We start from the raw sequence: 18,852 nt of genomic DNA on the forward strand, positions 1-18,852 counted from the left end.
TTCAACTAACGAATCATCAAATTTTATTGAGATTAGACTTGCTCAGCCAGATCTAACAAAAAGGAAAGCTTGGTTTTAGTCGACAGATAGAGTGGATTAGTCAACAAATCAAGCTGATTTTCACGATGGATTAGATTGAGAAGCTAGACGTGAACCCGAGAAGATGCTTTGAGTTCTGTCGATGGATCAGTAGGATCAATCGATCGAACGGTGACAATTTTATAACCTTAGATGAATCAGTGGAATCTGATCGGCTAATGGCTCGGTTATAAAAGAATCCTTGAGGTCAGAGGCCTGATATGAATTTTGAGAAGAACCAACTCTTCCACTTCATGCTCTTATTCTTTGCACTAAGATTGTCTTCGAGAAAGCCTTTGCACCGAGAGCAATGTTGACAACAAGCTTTAATTTCTACTATACTATTATCGGTGAACTTTATTTTCATTGCATAATTAAGAGAGTAGTAAAGTTTGTTAGTAATTAGCCCTAAGAGGCAATCATGAGACGATTAGGCCTTTTGGGTTACACATTGAGTTAGACTCAAATGAACCCACTCATTGGATTGAGTCCAATTCGAATTAGACACATTAGATAAATGGGTTAGACTTATTGGGTTATTTGATTAATGGTTAATCCAATATAATAATCCAACCCATTAAGAGGAATACAAAGAAACAAAAGACCCTTGGTATTCATGGGATGAATATAAATAGATTTTTTTGAATGAATTTTTTATTAGATGAGAATGAGATGAAAAAAGGAGATGAAAAGTATGACTCTTAATCTTCCCTCTTCTTCTTCCTTCTTCCTCCTTGGGCGATTTTACTCTTGGTTGAACCTCTATGAGTGGCTAGCACCATTAAGGTGGTTCTTCTCCGAAGGCTTTGTTCGTGTGACGAACGAAGGATGTGTTCGTGTAGATACCGTAGAGGCACGGACGCTTGATCGCGCTGAGATCTACATCCAAAGAAAAAGTTGTTATCAGGATTGCAAAGGGCACTCAACAAATGTAGACCTCTCATGTAAAACTTAGTATATGATTATTTTCTCCTTCGCATGGATCTTCTGGAGAGGATCTAGTTAATTTTTCGCTGCGCTTAAGCGTGTTTTGTTAGTATTAGCCCCAGTGTCAATTATGAGATGATTGTAAATGGCTCTTTTTGTATCATATATCATTATTAATAAAAGATAAAATTGGTTATTATATTTATTGCAGTTCAGTGCCGATTGAATAAATATAATAATGTCCTTGGGTAGTAGGTTCTTATCTACAATATATCAATTGGTTGAATTGATAGTGAGATATTGTAAAGAACACTACTCTTAACTATTCCTAGTCGAGCATTAATATACAAGGACAATATTAATGCATTGAGACTAGCATGTAGGTCAACGAATGACTTGATCTCACAAGTCATAGATATAGGATATCAGGTTGACACATGAGTATATATTAGAGAATATATATTGAATGACCCACCATGAGAGTGTTTCATGGATCATCGTATGAGTGCCATAAACATTCTCATGTGACTATTGGTATGAATAGTCCTTAGACCTGAAATCACTATGATTCCCTACATAAGGAGTTGTATACTTTTGTATCGTCAAACGTCACCCGTAACAGCGTGGACTATAAAGTCGATCACTAGGTATGCAATGAATTATACGGAGGGATGTGAGTGATGTAGATGGGATCTATCCCTTCCATATAATAGAAGCAATATCTGTGGGCCCCTTGATTAGTAGGACACAAGAAAGCATGGTCATGCGTAAATGAGTCAATATGAGATATTGAGCTTATTTGATAAGTGTATCTACTTGGAGATCAAGAAACACAAAGATTGATAAGAGGATGACACGGTCCATGCCTCATTGATCAATCTAGATATCAAGGATAGAGGGACCAAGTCATACATGATAATAGCCACGAACAGGTTAGGTCGGATCTCGACTTTCTCGTCACTTGGGTAGCAATGATGCCTTGCTAGATGTCACTCATTGTTTATGTATCGCAAATGTTGATTTGGGTATATTACCAATGTTACGAGAGTCTATAGGGTCACACACAAAGAACAAGTTGATATGGAGATGGGTTAATGTGATGAATCAATGGATTAAGTGTAATCCGAATTTGACTTATTGAGTTAGACTCAAAGGGATCCAATTGTTGGATTGAGTTCAATTGCATGAGAATCAATGGGTTAGACTCATTGGTAAACTTGAGTTCACAAAGGAAGTTGAATAGTCAAAATTCAACCATTGGATTGAATGGTTGATTTTGAGCTATTGGATTAGAAGATGAAATGGTGGAGACTCTTGGTATGCCATGGGATGGTTATATAAATCACTTTGGAAGATATTTTCATTAGATTTGAATGTGAAGAGACCCTTGGCATTCTCCTTCTTCCTCCTTCCCTATCTTGGCCGAACATACCATTGAGGTTGCTAGCACAACCTTGTGTGTTTTTCTTCTCCATCTTGCTTTGTTTGTGAGACAAGCAAAGATAAGGCTTGTTCGTGTGGATACCGTAGAGGCACGGACGCTTAAACGCGCTGAGATCTGCATCTAAACAAGAAGAGGTTGTTCTCGGGATTGCAAAGGGCACACATCAAAGGTATAATCCTATCATGTAGTTTAGTATATAGGTTATGAATAGAAAATGTTTCTTCCCTTCGCATGGATCTGCTGGATAAGAGGATCTAGTAATTTTTCCGCTGCATTTCCGCGTCTTTGGCGCACTAGATCCCAATATGTTTAGCGCGCTAGATCCCAATAGTGGTATCAGAGCCACTTGTGAAGACATATACTAAGTTGTTATATTTTATATGTGATATAGAAATTGCATGAGATATTTATTATGGTTTGCAAGATTATGAGTCTTTTGTTTTGTTGGGACCAAAACAAAGTTGTTGTGAACAAACTAGGTCTCGACCATATAAAGTTTTCGGCCAAACTAGGTTTCGGCCAAACTATGTCTCGGCTATCCAAAGGTCTCATCCATATAAAGTGCATTGTGGCTCATAATTAGTTGTTGAAATCATAGTAAATTTTATATCATAAAATATTATGAATGTTATATGACATGGTGCATGGTTATGACTTTTAACCCCAATGTGATTGGATGTGTGTGTATGTTGTAATTCATAATATGACCTGCGTGTCGTGCCTCTTCTTTTTCATTCTTGTTGTAAATTTAGACTACCCTCGAATGTAACTCAAGGTTTTTTTAGATTTTGTAATATACAAATTAGAGAGAAATTAGTCTATTGGACGACGGTGAAAAAGGGAGAAGGACAACAACACACGATGACCAAGGAAGCACTTGGAGAAGATGTTTGGACTTAGGTTGACCTTTTGATCTTCTCATTGGCTTGAGAAGATCGTATTGATGGGGTCATAACCATGTCACGTTTAAATTAGCATATATATTGATGTATGCCATGATATGTCATAAATGTATGTGATGCATGTGTAGCTATCGTAATTAGGTCCTTTTTCATATGCCTACCAAAGTTTGGTACTCACTACTTCCTCAATCAATTGTAGTCAGGTTTTGCCAAAGCAAAGTGACTCGATTTATCGTGCTAGAGTGCAACATGACAATTTTGATGCCCGACTATTGGACTTTGGGTGTGACTTAACTAAGTTGAGAAATTAGAGGCATATCCCACATGATGAAATTTAAATTATACTAGTCTTGGGCGATTAGCCAAAGCTAACTCAAGATGAGTTATAATGTAGATTTCATAAGATGGGCAAATGAACAAATAGTCTCGTTCACCTAAAGATACAAGAGTTACATATGATGTAATTGGTAAACGTTGTCTACCTAAGTTGTACTAAGTCTTGGGTGATTAGCCAAAGCTAACTCAAGATAAGGTATAATATGGATCTTGTCCAATTGGTACATGTTGCCTACCTAATGTATATAAGTCTTGGGTCATTAGCCAAAGCTAACTCAAGATGAGGTATAATGTGGATCTTGTCCCACTTGAATGTCTTTACTTTTGGGTTTAGAGCTAGTAGTGACTTGCTCCTACTAAGCTTTAGAATTCAGTCGGAGAATCATTTAATTAAAGGCCTAATTAAATGATCTGAGTATGATACTTTTCTGCATATTGTTGTAGATCACCATGTCATCTAGCACGTAGAAGACACTATCTCTATGATCTATCCTTGATAAGGACAAGCTCAATGGAGCTAATTTCCTAAACTGGTATAGAAATATGTGAATAGTTCTCAAGAAAGAAAGAAAATTGTACGTCCTAAAGCAGCCTATTCCTAAAGTACTCCTGCTACTGCCACTAGAGCTGATAAGGATGCTTACAAGAAGCATCAAGATGATGCATTAGATGTATCATGCCATATGCTCGCCACCATGAACTCTGAGCTTCATAAGCAACATGAGAACATGGATTCTTATGATATGGTTGAACATCTTAGACAACTGTATCAAGGACAAACAAGACATGAGAGATTTGAGATTTCTAAAGCACTGTTTCAATGCAGAATGCAAGAAGGTAGTCCCGTAGGGCCATATGTACTCAAAATGATTGGGTATGTAGAAAACCTACAGCGATTAGGATTTCCATTAGGCCAAAAATTGGCCACTGATCTTATCTTTCAGTCATTGTCCAATAGCTATAATCAATTTGTCATGAACTGCAACATGAATAAAGTTGGCAAACCGCTGTTTGAGATGTTGAGCATGTTGAGAACTGCTGAACTCAACCTTAAGAAGGCAAAGCTTAGTACCATGTTGCTGGTGTCTAAGGGCAAGAGCAATTGGAAGCCCAAAGGTAAGGGTAAGACCCAAGTCAAAGGAAAGGGCGAGACTCATGCATTGAAACCTGAAGGTGGGGTTGTTAAGGAAGGAATCTGCTTCCATTGTGGTGAGACCAGACACTGGAAGAGGAACTGCAAGTTATACCTACAGGAACTGAAAAGAAAGAGAAGTGAGACTTCTGCCTCAGATATATATGTTATAGAAGTCAATCTATCTATTTCTTCTTCACGGGTATTAGATACCGAGTGTGCATCTCACATTTATACTAATGTGTAGTGGCAGAGAAATAGTAGAATATTAACAAAGGACGAAGTGGACCTACGAGTAGGCAATATGTGCTGAAGGCACTGGAATTCCGTTCTGTTTAAATTTCCCTGTACAAAAATTGTACAAGAACAGAACTTTTCCTTGCAACCCGCATGTTCGATCAAACATGTGTTTGATCAATCAAACAAGTTCTTAAATGATCGACGCACACCTTGATTGAAGTACAAGATCGCTGGCCTCTTGTGTTGGTATTCAAAATCGATACGAAGAAAACTAAACTAATTATGCAGCGGAATTAAAGAACTAGTTGTACCTTTCTTCGTAGCTAAAGGCCTCTTGATCTTCTGCCGTATTCCTCTCCTCTTCTTGGACGTCGTCTGGGAGACGATCTACCAAGACAACAACCACCCTTCCTCTCGTTTCTCCAAACCGCTGGTTACAAAAGGAGATCTAGGATGAAGCACCTTCTCTTCTTCTTCCTCTTCTTCAAGCCGCCACCCACCAAGAGAGAAGGGGCCGCCGACCCTAAGCAAGGAGAAAGGGGGAAAGGGGCATCGACCCTAAGCAAAGAGGAGGGGGGAAGGGACGCCGACCCTAAAGGGAGAGAGAGGTGCCGCCGGCCACAAGCAAGGGAAAAGAGAATTATGGAATTAGATTTTAGGGGGCACCACCTACTCCTTTTATAACCTTTGCCATCGGTTACAAAGAAAGAAAAATAACAGAATTCTGTTAAGAAAAAAAATCTCCCTTTCTAGGATGGAGAAAACCAAACTAAAATCCAGTTAAACCAAACCAAGTTAAGTTAAACCAAACCAAGTTATGGATGGGTGGATGCGAAGTTTTATATAGAGGCTACAACAGGGACCTAGAGGAGGAATTGGTTTAGTCCTCCAGATGGGCTTGGGCTTCCTGTGTTCAGCCCAAACACCCAACACAAGTCCATCAATAATAACTCATACCACTAAAGGGTTATTATTGAACTACCGCACTAATCCCATATTACAATATGGGCTCCTTCTTATCATGAGTGCGTTAATCTCCCTGTGTTTAAAATATCGTATATCCGTTGATTAAATGAGTTACTGACAACTCAATTAATTAACATATGATTTCAAGAGTAGTACCACTCAACTTTATTATCATGCCAGACTAAGTCCACCTGCAGGGTTTACATGATAATCCTTATGAGCTTCTCAAGGGGACATCATTAGCCTAAATAATTAGGACACAGATTCATTCTATAATCAACAACACACCATATAAAAAGTACTATTTCCCAACTCATTGACCCTATTGATTTAACGAATAAATCTCACCCATTGATAAGTTAAAGAAATAAATACTAAGTATACGTGCTTGTTATTATATAGGGATTAAGAGGACGCATATCCATGATAACAGAGGTTATGTTCTTTTATGTAGTCAGTACAAATCAAATAACGTCAAACGATCCTGCTCAATACACACATAGTGTACTAGTATAATTTTATAGTCAAGACAAACTAATACCAAATTACACTACAACCGTTCCAATGGTTTGTCCCAATTCATCTTGGTTATGAGCTACTATTTATAATTTATAAGGAACCGATAACATGATCTTCTGTGTGGCACCACATACCATGTTATTACAATATAAATTAAATGGACAACTGCATCGACATATATATAAATATAAAATGCAAACATTTGACCAAAGTGATTCTCATTTCAAAATATTTCAAAATAGATGTTCATACAAAAGCTAGGCTTATAGTATACATCCCAACAATCTCCAACTTATACTAAAAGACTATGCTGCCATATATGTTGTCATACATCTGATCCCCATCCTCTCAATATGTCCATCAAAAACTCTTGCCGGAAGGGCCTTAGTGAAAGGATCTGCTAGGTTATCTGCTGATGTAATCTTGGCAACAACAACCTCTCCTCATTTTACGATGTCTCGTATCAGGTGGTACTTGCGCTCTGTGTCTTTACTTGCCTTATGGGCTTGTAGTTCCTTCAAGTTTGCTACTACACCACTGTTGTCACAATAAATTGTGATAACTTTTGGCAAAGCAGGAATCACATCTAAGTCCATCAAGAAGTTTCTGAGTCATACTACTCATTTGGTTGCGTCAGAGGCTGCCACATACTCAGCTTCCATGGTGGAGTCTGAAACGCATTTCTGCTTAACACTCCTCTATGATATGGCTCCACCTCCCAAAGTAAACACATACCCCGAGGTTAATTTACTACTGTCCCTATCTGATTGGAAGTCCGAATCCGTGTAACCCACATGGAGCAAATCATCTGCTGGTAAACCAGCATATAATCTCTAGTCCTTTTCAGGTACTTTAATATATGTTTTACGGCAGTCCAATGTCCTAGTCCTGGGTTACTTTGATATCTGCTAATCATGCCCACGGTAAAACAGATATCCGGTCTCGTACATAACATCGCATATATTAGGCTTCCTACAGTCGAAGCATAAGGAACTGCCTTCATCTCCTCTATCTCCTTTGATGTCTTAGGACACATCTCTTTAGATAAAAGTACTCCATGCCAAAAAGGTAGAAAACCTTTCTTGGAGTTTTGCATGCTAAAACGAGCTAGGATAGTATCGATGTATAAACCTTAGGATAAGCACAACATCCTTGTCTTACGATCCCTTATTACTTTGATCCCAAGAATATATCCACATTCTCCCAAGTCCTTCATATCGAACTGCTTGGACAACCATACCCTTACGTCTAAAAACACTTTGACATTTTTGCTAATGAGCAAAATGTTATCTACATATAGTACAAGAAATACCATCATATTTTTATCACTTTTCTTGTATACAAAAGACTCATCCAGATACTAAATGAATCCATAAGACTAGATCACTTCATCAAACCGGATGTTCCAAGATCTCAAAGCTTGCTTCAGTCCATAAATAGACTGATTGAGCTTACATACAAGATGCTCTTTGCCCTTCGCAATGAATCCCTCTGGTTGCTTCATATGGATGTTTTCTTCAATACTTCCGTTAAGGAAAGCTGTCTTGACATTTATTTGCCAAACCTCATAATCCATATGAGCAATAATAGATAAAAGAATCTGGATAGACTTAAACATAGCTACCGGCGAAAAGGTTTCCTCATAATCAATTCCCTCTTTCTGAGTATACCCCTTTGCAACAAGCCTCGCTTTAAAGGTTTCCACCTTTCCGTCTATTCCTCTTTTCCTTTTGTAGATCCATTTACATCCAATGGCTTTTACACCATGTGGTGGTTCTATAAGCTCCCAGACCTGATTAGAATGCATAGATTCTATTTTAGAGTTCATTGCACTTTGTCAAGATGCTGCATCTTTATCTTGGAGTGCTTCATCATATGTCCAGGGATCAACTTCATGTTCACCAGGAATCATGTTCGAAGACTCTCCCAAAAACATGAATCTATCAGGTTGCCTAACAACCCTCCCACTACGATGAGGCACTACCTATAATTGTGCATCATTTATGTCACGTGTTGCAGTGACTTGTGGTATCTCATCTTGTACCGTTGGTACTAAAGTAGAAGTGTCCTCTCTTATTTCCTCAAGAATAATTTTACTCATGGGCTTGTGGTTCATTACATAGTCCTCTTCTAAAAATCAGGCATTGGTGCTAACAATGACTTTCTGATCTTTAGGACTATAAAACAAACTACCTTTCATTCCTCTAGGATATCCCACGAACAAGCGAACTTCTGTACGTGATTCCAACTTATCAGCGTCTCCTTTCAGCACATGTGCTGGACTACCCCAAATCCGAATGTGTTTCACACTAGGCTTACACCCATTCCATGATTCTGTGGGAGTAGAGGGTATTGACTTAGAAGGCACCAAGTTCAGAATATACGCCGTCGTTTCCAGAGCATATCCCCAAAATGAACTTGGTAATTCTGAATAACTCATCATTGATCTAACCATTTCCATAAGAGCCTTATTTCTTCATTCCGCCACACTATTCTGTTGAGGTGTACCAGGTGCAGACAATTGGGATTGAATCCCGACCTCTGATAAGTAACTCCTAAACTCTCCTAAGAGGTACTCTCCACCATGATCAGTGGCTCCCGTATCTACATACCAGGTACCGGTAGATAACACCGCTAAACATGTTTCAACAACTAATGAATAAGATATACCTTTATTGTTCTCCTTTCTGCGAGGATAATTCACCTTCCAATATTCAGACTGCTTTCATGTAAAGCACTTGCCTTTCGGCTTCTTCACACCTGCCTGCGGCCCAATCCCATGAGGTCGAATCACTTTCTTTGTCAAACCAACTTGTTTCTTCTTCTTCTTTCCGCCTTTCAGCTTAGAGGCAGAAACGTTTTCAGCAATGTGAACTTGAGAACTTTGACGAAAGAGCCCTTCTGCCTCTTGGAGTTCTATCAGAAGTTCCACCAACGAATAAACCCTTTTGTTCATGTTGTAGTTCAGGTGAACTGCTCAAAACTTTTGGGGCAGCGTTTGGAGAATGATATCGACCTAGGTTTCCCATTGATTTTAGCTCCAACGACTTCCATCTCATTTAATGAGTCATCATCTTGAGGATATGATCACTTATGGGTGCCCCCTCAGTCATGGTGGTCATCATTAAGTTTTTCATGGTCTCCTGCCTAGCAACCTGATTCTGGTGTCCGAAAAGTTCCTTGAGATTGAGCATCATGTCATAGGCAGTGGGTAGGGCCTGATGCTGATGTTGCAGCACATTTGACATAGAAGCCAAAATGTAACACCATGTCATCTCATCTGCCTTGACCCATTTTCTATGTCTCTCTATCTCCTCTTCACTATAATCCTTATCAGGCACGCTAGGACAGATCTCAAGAAGTATGAACTTGTATTCTTCAGCAGTTAAGATAATATCCAAGTTCCGTTTCCAATCAATATAATTTGGACCAGTAAGTTTGTTTTCTTTTAAAATAACAGCAAGAGGATTGAAAGCCATTTTGAAATCTTGAGAATCACAAAATAAAATATTTGGTCAAAACTTTAGAATTTAAAATAATATTGATTCATCAAACAATATAATTTAAATTCACCAACGCTTCAAAACACCGTGAATTTCGTATGCCACGATAGTGTGGACGTATACTAATTCAAACATTTGCAAGAGGAGGTTTTACCCATTAATTTTATTATCTTGTCAACCTAACTTTATGATAAATAAAATTAATAGTTGGTGCATCTTCGGTCATACAAATAATAGCAGTGACTCTGATGGAGAGGATACTATTAAATACGCCTAAGTATATACCATTACTTGATACTTAGGATTGTGCCCCTTCAGATGGAGAAGATCACACATACCTAAATAATTTCCTATAATCATCCATAAAGGAAGTTTGATTTAGCGATCTGCAAATAAACTCATCTGATATGGAGGAAGGCACTTAAAGCTAACGCGTAAGTTTGAATGCATCACTTACAAACCAATAATGGAGACCGTAGAATTTATTTAATTAATCTCTCTCCTACTTAGTTATTTAAATTGAGGAATTTTAACATGCACACACATCACAGCACACAACATCACAACACATAGCATCACAGCACATAAAACTGTTGGTTAGTTCTAGGAAAATCGTACCGGTTCCACTGTACAAAAATTTTGTACAAGTGTCGAACCTTTCCTTAAATAACCTATTGTGTTCATTAAAAGTTAAATTAGGAATCACAGATGGAACTTAACATCATTGATTCCAAATTTAATTTATCTGTTCTTAATGGTTTAGATTTGAATCGTAAGCGGAACTTAACACTATTGATTCAAATCCACCTATGTTATTAATTCCATTAAATATTAATTTCCAAAATTGACTTCCAGGACTACATGGCGAGGCACATGACCTTCTTGGATATGGGAGCAACCACCACCGCCTAGACAAAGCCTTTTAAGGAAAGCTAATATTTAATTTCCTTAAATAACTCTAGGTTAACCAAAAGGAACAATCGAATCACAAATTCGAAAAATAAAGAAAATACAAACTCAAAAAATAAATTTGAAAAACTAGATCTAATGCCTCTTGTGTTTGGAATTCATACAAAGAAAAATAACTAGTATGATGCGGAAGAAAATTACTAGTTATACCTTCTCTTTGTATGTTAATGATCTCAAGATCTTCTGCCGTATTCCTCGCCTCTCCTTGGACGTCGTGTGGGCGACGATCCTCCAAGATGAACACCACCCAAAGAGTTTTCTTCTTCCTCCTCTAAAATCCGACCGCCACCACCAATTTAGGAACCAAAGAGAGCAAGGGAAAGGGAAGGGGAGAGATCCGACCATCATGAGAGAGCACAAGCAAGAGACTAGAATTAGATGCCTCCTCCTTCTTCTTCTTCTTCTTCTTCTCCTTCTCATTCTCCTCCTTCTTGTATCCGGCCACTTAAAGGAACCACAAGCAATATGTAGCCGGCCCTAGTATGATAAAGAGCTAGGGGCCGACCCTAAGGAGGAGACTTGAGAGAAGAGAGAAAAAGAATTCATTAACCCATGAAGCCTCTCCTCCCCTTCTTTTATAATACTTGCCCAAGGCAAATAAGAAAAAAAAATTTACAAAAAATTAAAATCTTCTCATGTTTTTCCTTTTCCTTTTTTATTTTTCCTTTTCTTTCCTCTTGATTGAATCAATCACCAATCATATATTTGATTGGATGATGATTTAATCCTATTGGCCAGCCCCTTGCTTGGGCACCAAGCAAGGGTGGTCGGCCCCTATAAGGAAGGAAATATATTTTTTTTATATAAAATTTTACAAGAAGAAATCCTTTTATAAAATTTTACAAACTCTCTTTCAATTTCCTAAAGTAGGAGTTAAAAAAGGAAAGTTTTAAAAATTAAAACCATGTTTTAAAATTTAAAACTTCTCTTATAAAATTTCCTTTTTTAACATGGTGATAGAAAATTTAAATTTTAAAACTTCTCTTCCTTTTTTCCTAAACCATGAGGATGGTTAAAAAAAAGGAAAGTTTTAAAACTTTTAAACTTTCTTTTAAAACATGTGGCTTAATTCAAATAAGGAAAGTTTTTAAATTTAAAATCTCTCTTTTAAAATTTGTAGTTTTCTACAAAGAGAAGATTTTAAAAATTCAAAAGTACCCCTCCTTGTTTGAATTATTGTGGCCGACCCCCTTTTTCTTGGGCACCAAGCAAGGGGCCGACCCCTTAAGAGGACAATGTTGTCGGCCCTTGCTTGGCCACCAGGCATTGGGCCGACCCCCTTCTTGGACACCAAGATGGACTTATATTTGGATGTACTTGAGGCTTTAATGAAGCTACGATAGAGACCTAGAGGAGAAATTAGTTTTGGCCTTCCGATGAGCTTGAGTATCCTGTGTTCGCCTCGAACACACAACTCAAGTTCATCGATAATAACTCATTCCACTAGAGAGTTATTATCGCACTACCGCACCAATCCCAAATTACATTATGGGCTCCTTCTTATCATGAGTGTGTTAGTCTCCCTGTGTTTAAGATAACAAATGTCCACTAATTAAGTAAGTTACTGACAACTCACTTAATTAATATCTAGCTCCAAGAGTAGTACCACTCAACTTCATTATCATGTCGGACTAAGTCCACCTGCAGGGTTTAACATGACAATCCTTATGAGATCCTCTTGGGGGCATTCTCAACCTAGATAACTAGGACACAGATTCCTTCTATAATCAACAACACACACTATAAGTAATATCATTTCTCAACTTATTGGGCTTATTGACTTATCGAGTTAAATCTCACTCATTGATAAGTCAAAGAAATAATTAATACTAAATATATGTGTTTGTTATCATATTAGGATTAAGAGCACACACTTCCATAATAACTAAGGTCTAGTTCTTTTATAAAGTCAGTACAAAAAAAACTTACCTAAAATGGTCCTACTCAATACACTTGGAGTGTATCAGTGTAATTTATTAGTTAAGATAAACTAATACTTAATTACACTACGACTACTTCAACGGTTTGTTCCTTTCCATCTTAGTCGCGAGCAACTGTTTATAATTTATAAAGAACCGACAACATGATCTTCTGTGTGTGACACCACACACCATGTTGTCTACTATATAAATTAATTGAACAAATTACATTTAACAAATAAATGTAGGTATTTGACCATTGTGATTCTTTATTTCTAAATAAATGTTTACACAAAAGCTAGGATTTTAATATATACTCTAACAAAAACAACATATAAAGGCAATAAATATGAAAATAAAATTTTCAACTATTATGGCATCATCCAACGCTGTCCTCCAATATGCCGCCAATGGATCAAACCGTCACGTATGCCGCCAATAGATCAAGTTGTCGCATCTATCTTGCTTCCTTCTTCGTCGTGCCTCCGGTCCTCAAAATAGCACCACGATAGCAAGGATATAAGCCGCAATAAAAAAATAAAAATTTACATTTATCGATCCTATATTCCACAAAGGAATTTACATGTAATCTAAATCGAACAAAATGTAAAAAAAAAAATACGGCAACTGGGCGTATTTAATTATTACAATCATGTACACAAAATAACCTTGACATGTCCGAGGGTTCAAATCACACACAAAGCCATAATAGTTAGATCTAGGATGTCTACAACCACAGAGTTAATCTTTCTAGCACATCCTACTATTATCCTACCTAAACTTGTATATGATCAGTGCATAATTTAACCGAAAACTAATCACACAGAACTAGAAAACTCGCTCTGATACCACTTGAAGGCGCTGGAATTCCATTCTATTTAAATTTCCCTGTACAAAAATTGTACAAGAACATAACTTTTCCTAGCAACCCGCATGTTCGATCAAACATGTGTTTGATCAATCAAGCAAGTTCTTGAATAATCAAAGCACACCTTGATCGAAGTACAAGATCGCTGGCCTCTTGTGTTAGTATTTAAAATCGATACGAAGAAAACTAAACTAATTACGCATCGAAATTAAAAAACTAGTTTTACCTTTCTTCGTAGCTAAAGACCTCTTGATCTTCCACTACAACAAAAACTGCAAACGACAACGGATATTATCCATTGTCGTAGGGTAAAAAAATCGTTGTAACTGAGGGTGTTGTAGAATGTATTGCTCTACGACAACGGTTTTAAATTCGTTGTCTTTGTAGTCATTTGACAACGGTTTTTATCCGTTGTTGTTTATATGCCCAAAATTTGGCTACGAAGGATACGACAACATTTTAAAACCGTTGTGGTAGATAATTTCAACAATAGAAATAAACCATTGTGGTAGATAATATTTGACATGTTTTGTTTTTTTTTAACAACAGTTTTAATATATTTTACAACGGATAAAACCGTTGTCTTTTATCACTTTTTACAAAAAAAATTCGTTGTGGTTTACCTAGTTTTTACATCATTTTTAACTGTTGTCTTTAATGTTCATTAATACCAAACAACCAATCTTATTTTACTATAAGCAAACCACCAATACAAAACTAAATATTTACTACATTAAATCCAAAATAAACATCCATATATAATTCATCTTGTAGCCACATATACAAAAATATACAAAATGAGTTGTTACTCATCAAAATACACATGTTTTCTATTACTCTCCATATACACTAAACACATGTTTTTCATTTGCTGTTCTCCATATGGCTTTTAATTTACAAAATAGCAAGGCGAGCTACGTCTAACAAAGCTCACTTCTTGCATCAAAAAAACTCAAGCCGCCTCACGAATTGGCAAACCTGCAAGAGAAAAATGAACAATGCTAATAAGTAAAAATAGAGAACTCAGACTTTTGGTAGGGAAGGTCTGATGCCTGAGGAACCTATCAAGATCTCATCTATGTCTCTCTTAAAAATTTTACAAAAATTTATTATTGTATTTAACTAGCAACTAAAAAAGATGATAAAAAAAAGATTAGTATCACTCATACACCTAGATTTAACTGACAGTGGATTTTGTCATTGGTTGGTGATCACTAAATATCATCTGCATTGATAAGATATTACTCCTAACAGTGGTAGTAGAATGAAGAAGGAAGACAGTGAGCTTGTAGCAATGGAAATCAGAACTATCCACAACAAGGTTGTCTTAAGTAAAGAGGAAGGTGAACGTCTCTTGAACATGTATTGCCCTTGGAGGAATATGAATACAATAAAAAGAGGCAACCATAGATGTATGCGAATGTGATATAACCATTATTTTGTGTCTATAATTATGAATTAAACTTCCACATCAGTGCAATGCAGTAGTGAGGCAAACATCGTTTCTAACTATCGAAACCATGCACCTTATTAAAGAGTAAATTTAAGTTACCCTTTACAATAGTGGTCATGATTTCATGAAACATAGTGCAAGTTTAAAACCAGCATAAAATGTACCAGAGAATGTATATAGTGAAAAGGTATTATTACCTTTAGAAACTGAACTAAGATATTATTGTTGTGGCATAGGAGTTGATTTCTGCCAAAGTTTCTAGGAGCAGTGATACCTAGCTTAGCATAGTTTACTAAATAATTAGCACTACATGCAGCTAACATTATTTAAGTGAACTATCATGCAAGATCAATAGAATCCATGCAAAGCGCATTACATCCATTAACATCTTGAAACAAAATATTCATGCAATTTTCTGTGTCATTTTCCAAACTGCATTACCTTTGAGACCTAGTAGGCACAATATGCTTTCCCATTTTGCAAGTAACAAGTTGCCAGGAGCTGCAAATTGATCTGCAATAAACAGACCCATCACAAAAGCATAAGTGAAAGTAAAAAAACATGGGTTCAAAGCCTATCCAATTAAAACTTGAACCAAAAGAATTGGATCATCATGATGAATTATGGTAGGGTAAAATAGATTTCCAATTGCAACTGCAATTGCACGTGCAGTATATAGAGCAAAACAAGAAAATTTAACTGGAAAAATAGCTGCAATGCACGTGCAATTCACGGGTAATTTACACTGCTCATCCAAGCAAAAGTATATAGAGCAAACTATTAAGAAATCATACTTTGTATATCAATATACTATGGATCATACACGAAATGCCTTTACAAGCTCTTCATTTCATTATTCTCAAGGAATCACTAACATGCATATAGATTAACATAGTTGTGCTTGATGAAGCATCATAATTGTCATTCGCGATTGTAAAAAGCAAAAATACTAAATTATAGGAGGAAAAACAAGATGAAGTCATGGCATATAGATGAAAACCATAAGGAGAGTACAAACAAGAAATTTGTAGAGCAACTCATAAGATACAACAGGTCATCATCTAACAATTCAAAAAGAGATAACTTTCACATTGTCAGTCCTTGCATAATTCGGAAACAACTAAATAAGCTACTCACACAACCCAGCTATATTAATTTTGGACCACAAAGAGAGGCAATAAATAAGGGAAATGTCAACTAATTATGCTCATGGTAGAAATGCAGAATTATTGGCAGTAAGGAATCAAAATCAATAAGTCATGGAGTCACAAATAAAGTGTTCAACCATCTTTTGAAGTCTAGTAATTTATACCTAGTAATGTGTAACGACCCGCCTTCTGATCACTGGCTGTAAGGCCGATCGTCACAATAATGCTAAACTATACTGTGCGGAAAACTAGGCTAATTAAAATTTTACTCTACTAATGACGGATACAACTGATAAGAAAGGTCTGAAGACCTTCTTTGCTGGTGTGCATATGCTAAGGAGGAGAAACTGAACATCCCAACTACTCACAGACCTGCCGATCGATCCACAAATCGATCAGAGCTGCGGTCGTTTTGTTCCCAACTGGATCGGTCGGCTAACCGATTCAGGTGTGGCTGGATCGGTCGGCAGACCGATCCAGGTATGTCTGGATCGGTCGGCTGACCGATCCAGGCACCTAAAGCTTCCTGGAACGCTACTGTATCGTGCTGGATCGGTCGGCTGACCGATCCAGGAGGATACAGTAGCATACTGTATCTGTCTGGATCGGTCGGCCGACCGATCCAGTGGCACTGCCCAGGCTCCGATCGGTCTGGAGACCGATCAGAGTTCTGATTTCACCTAACACTCTGATTTCAGCACTTATTCGTGCCGAAGATCTCACATAACCACTAACTAATGCATAATAAACATTCCAATAACATATAGCTAACATTCCAACATGCCATGGAGCATGGTTCATCAACTCATAACCTTTAACTACTAGGAATGCATAAAAACCAAAGTATAAGAAAATGTCTTAAGGAAGAACTAGTTTCTAATTTGCTAAACTCTCCAAGGTCTTTTATTCCAGTTCCTGCCACACACACCATCCTTTGCATTGTCCTCCAGCTCCCTCTGCTAGTCCATCTTTCCTTTACCTTTATCTGCAGTATAAGGAAAAATAGTATCTGTAAGCTTAAATCTTAGTAAGAAACCATCTACCTCACAAAAACATGCAAGCGATGCAAATATGCTTTACAAATCATGTTATTTGAAAACATGCATTGAGCTTATTAAAGAATGGCATACTGAAACATGGTATAAACACTGAAACATGGCATGCATCATAAACTAAGCATATAATCATATCATAGCATCAACTAGAATAAACTATGCTGAAAACCGAACTGAAACTGAAACTATACTTGAGCTAAACTAGCGCTGTTCTGATGCTATAGTCACATATCTGAATAAACTTTGAAAGCTAATAGATATAAGTGAAAATACATAATCATGCTGTTTGGGCCCGGCAACTGTACTTGCTGTGCGCGCATCCCTAACTAGACCCGGGTTTGCAAGTCCCGAATTTAGTAGGGTTAGCTAGGTTATCTAAACCTAGGGACGACTGTGGGAGTCCAACCCAATGGATATCTGATCCAGTACAGTGCCACTGAAAATAAAATAATGAATATAACTAACTGTTTTAACTTGCTGTTTCCAGGTTATCTGAACCTAGAGCTAGGTTATCTAAACCTAGAGGCGACTATGGGAGCCCACCCATTGGACCGTAGTCCCATGTAAGCTAAAATAAACTGATTTGTTGTTTTAAACGCTTCTAATGCATTTAACTGAGCTATTAAAATGCCTAAGTTGCATCTTTTTACTGATCTAGTTACTTTGTCGAACACCTAGTGTGCCCCAACTCTCCTCTTTATTAGGGAGATCACCTTTAGGCACCCGACAACGTCTACAACCCCAAACTGAAGAGAGTAAACGTGTCCGGCCCATCTAAAGGCGCTCAACTAAATCCCTAAACCTACGAGGAGGGTTAAAACACCCTACATGTCGACAAAACCTGCATAAAACTAAACTAATGCACAGGAAATCAAACGGTAGCTATTATACTACAGGTGAGGGGTTTCTTACCTCCTGTTCGTAATTTCTTACGATTCTATTCGCTCGAATTCCGATGGAGATGACCTTCTCGACGATCCGCTTACGTCTTTGCATTCCTCTCGCGGAGAAGAACCTCTTTCGTGTTGGAGTCGTCGCCGGAAGATGAACCTATGGACCTTGGGGCTGGGGCGCCGAGAGAAAGAGGAGAGGGAGAGGCGGCGGTGAGGTTTCAATGGTGAGGGTTGAGAAGTTGCCGAACCCAAAAATAAACCAAAACCTACTTAAGTTCTTAATTTATATTAAGTGGGTAACTAGGCCCAACTCTAATATAAATTAAATCGTCTCCCTTTCCTTTCAGCACGGCCCTGCTGAGTTCACCGGTTACTAGCATTATCCCTTACACCATAGGTCTCGGGTTCGATTCCCGCCTAAGCTATTTTGCGGTTCTAATTATTTTTATTGCTTCCGCTACTCGGAAAATTCCGGAAAAATATCTAAAAATTCCAGAAAA

This window comes from Zingiber officinale, chromosome 7B (genome assembly GCF_018446385.1).
Source record: "Zingiber officinale cultivar Zhangliang chromosome 7B, Zo_v1.1, whole genome shotgun sequence".
NCBI classification, from domain to species: Eukaryota; Viridiplantae; Streptophyta; class Magnoliopsida; order Zingiberales; family Zingiberaceae; genus Zingiber; species Zingiber officinale.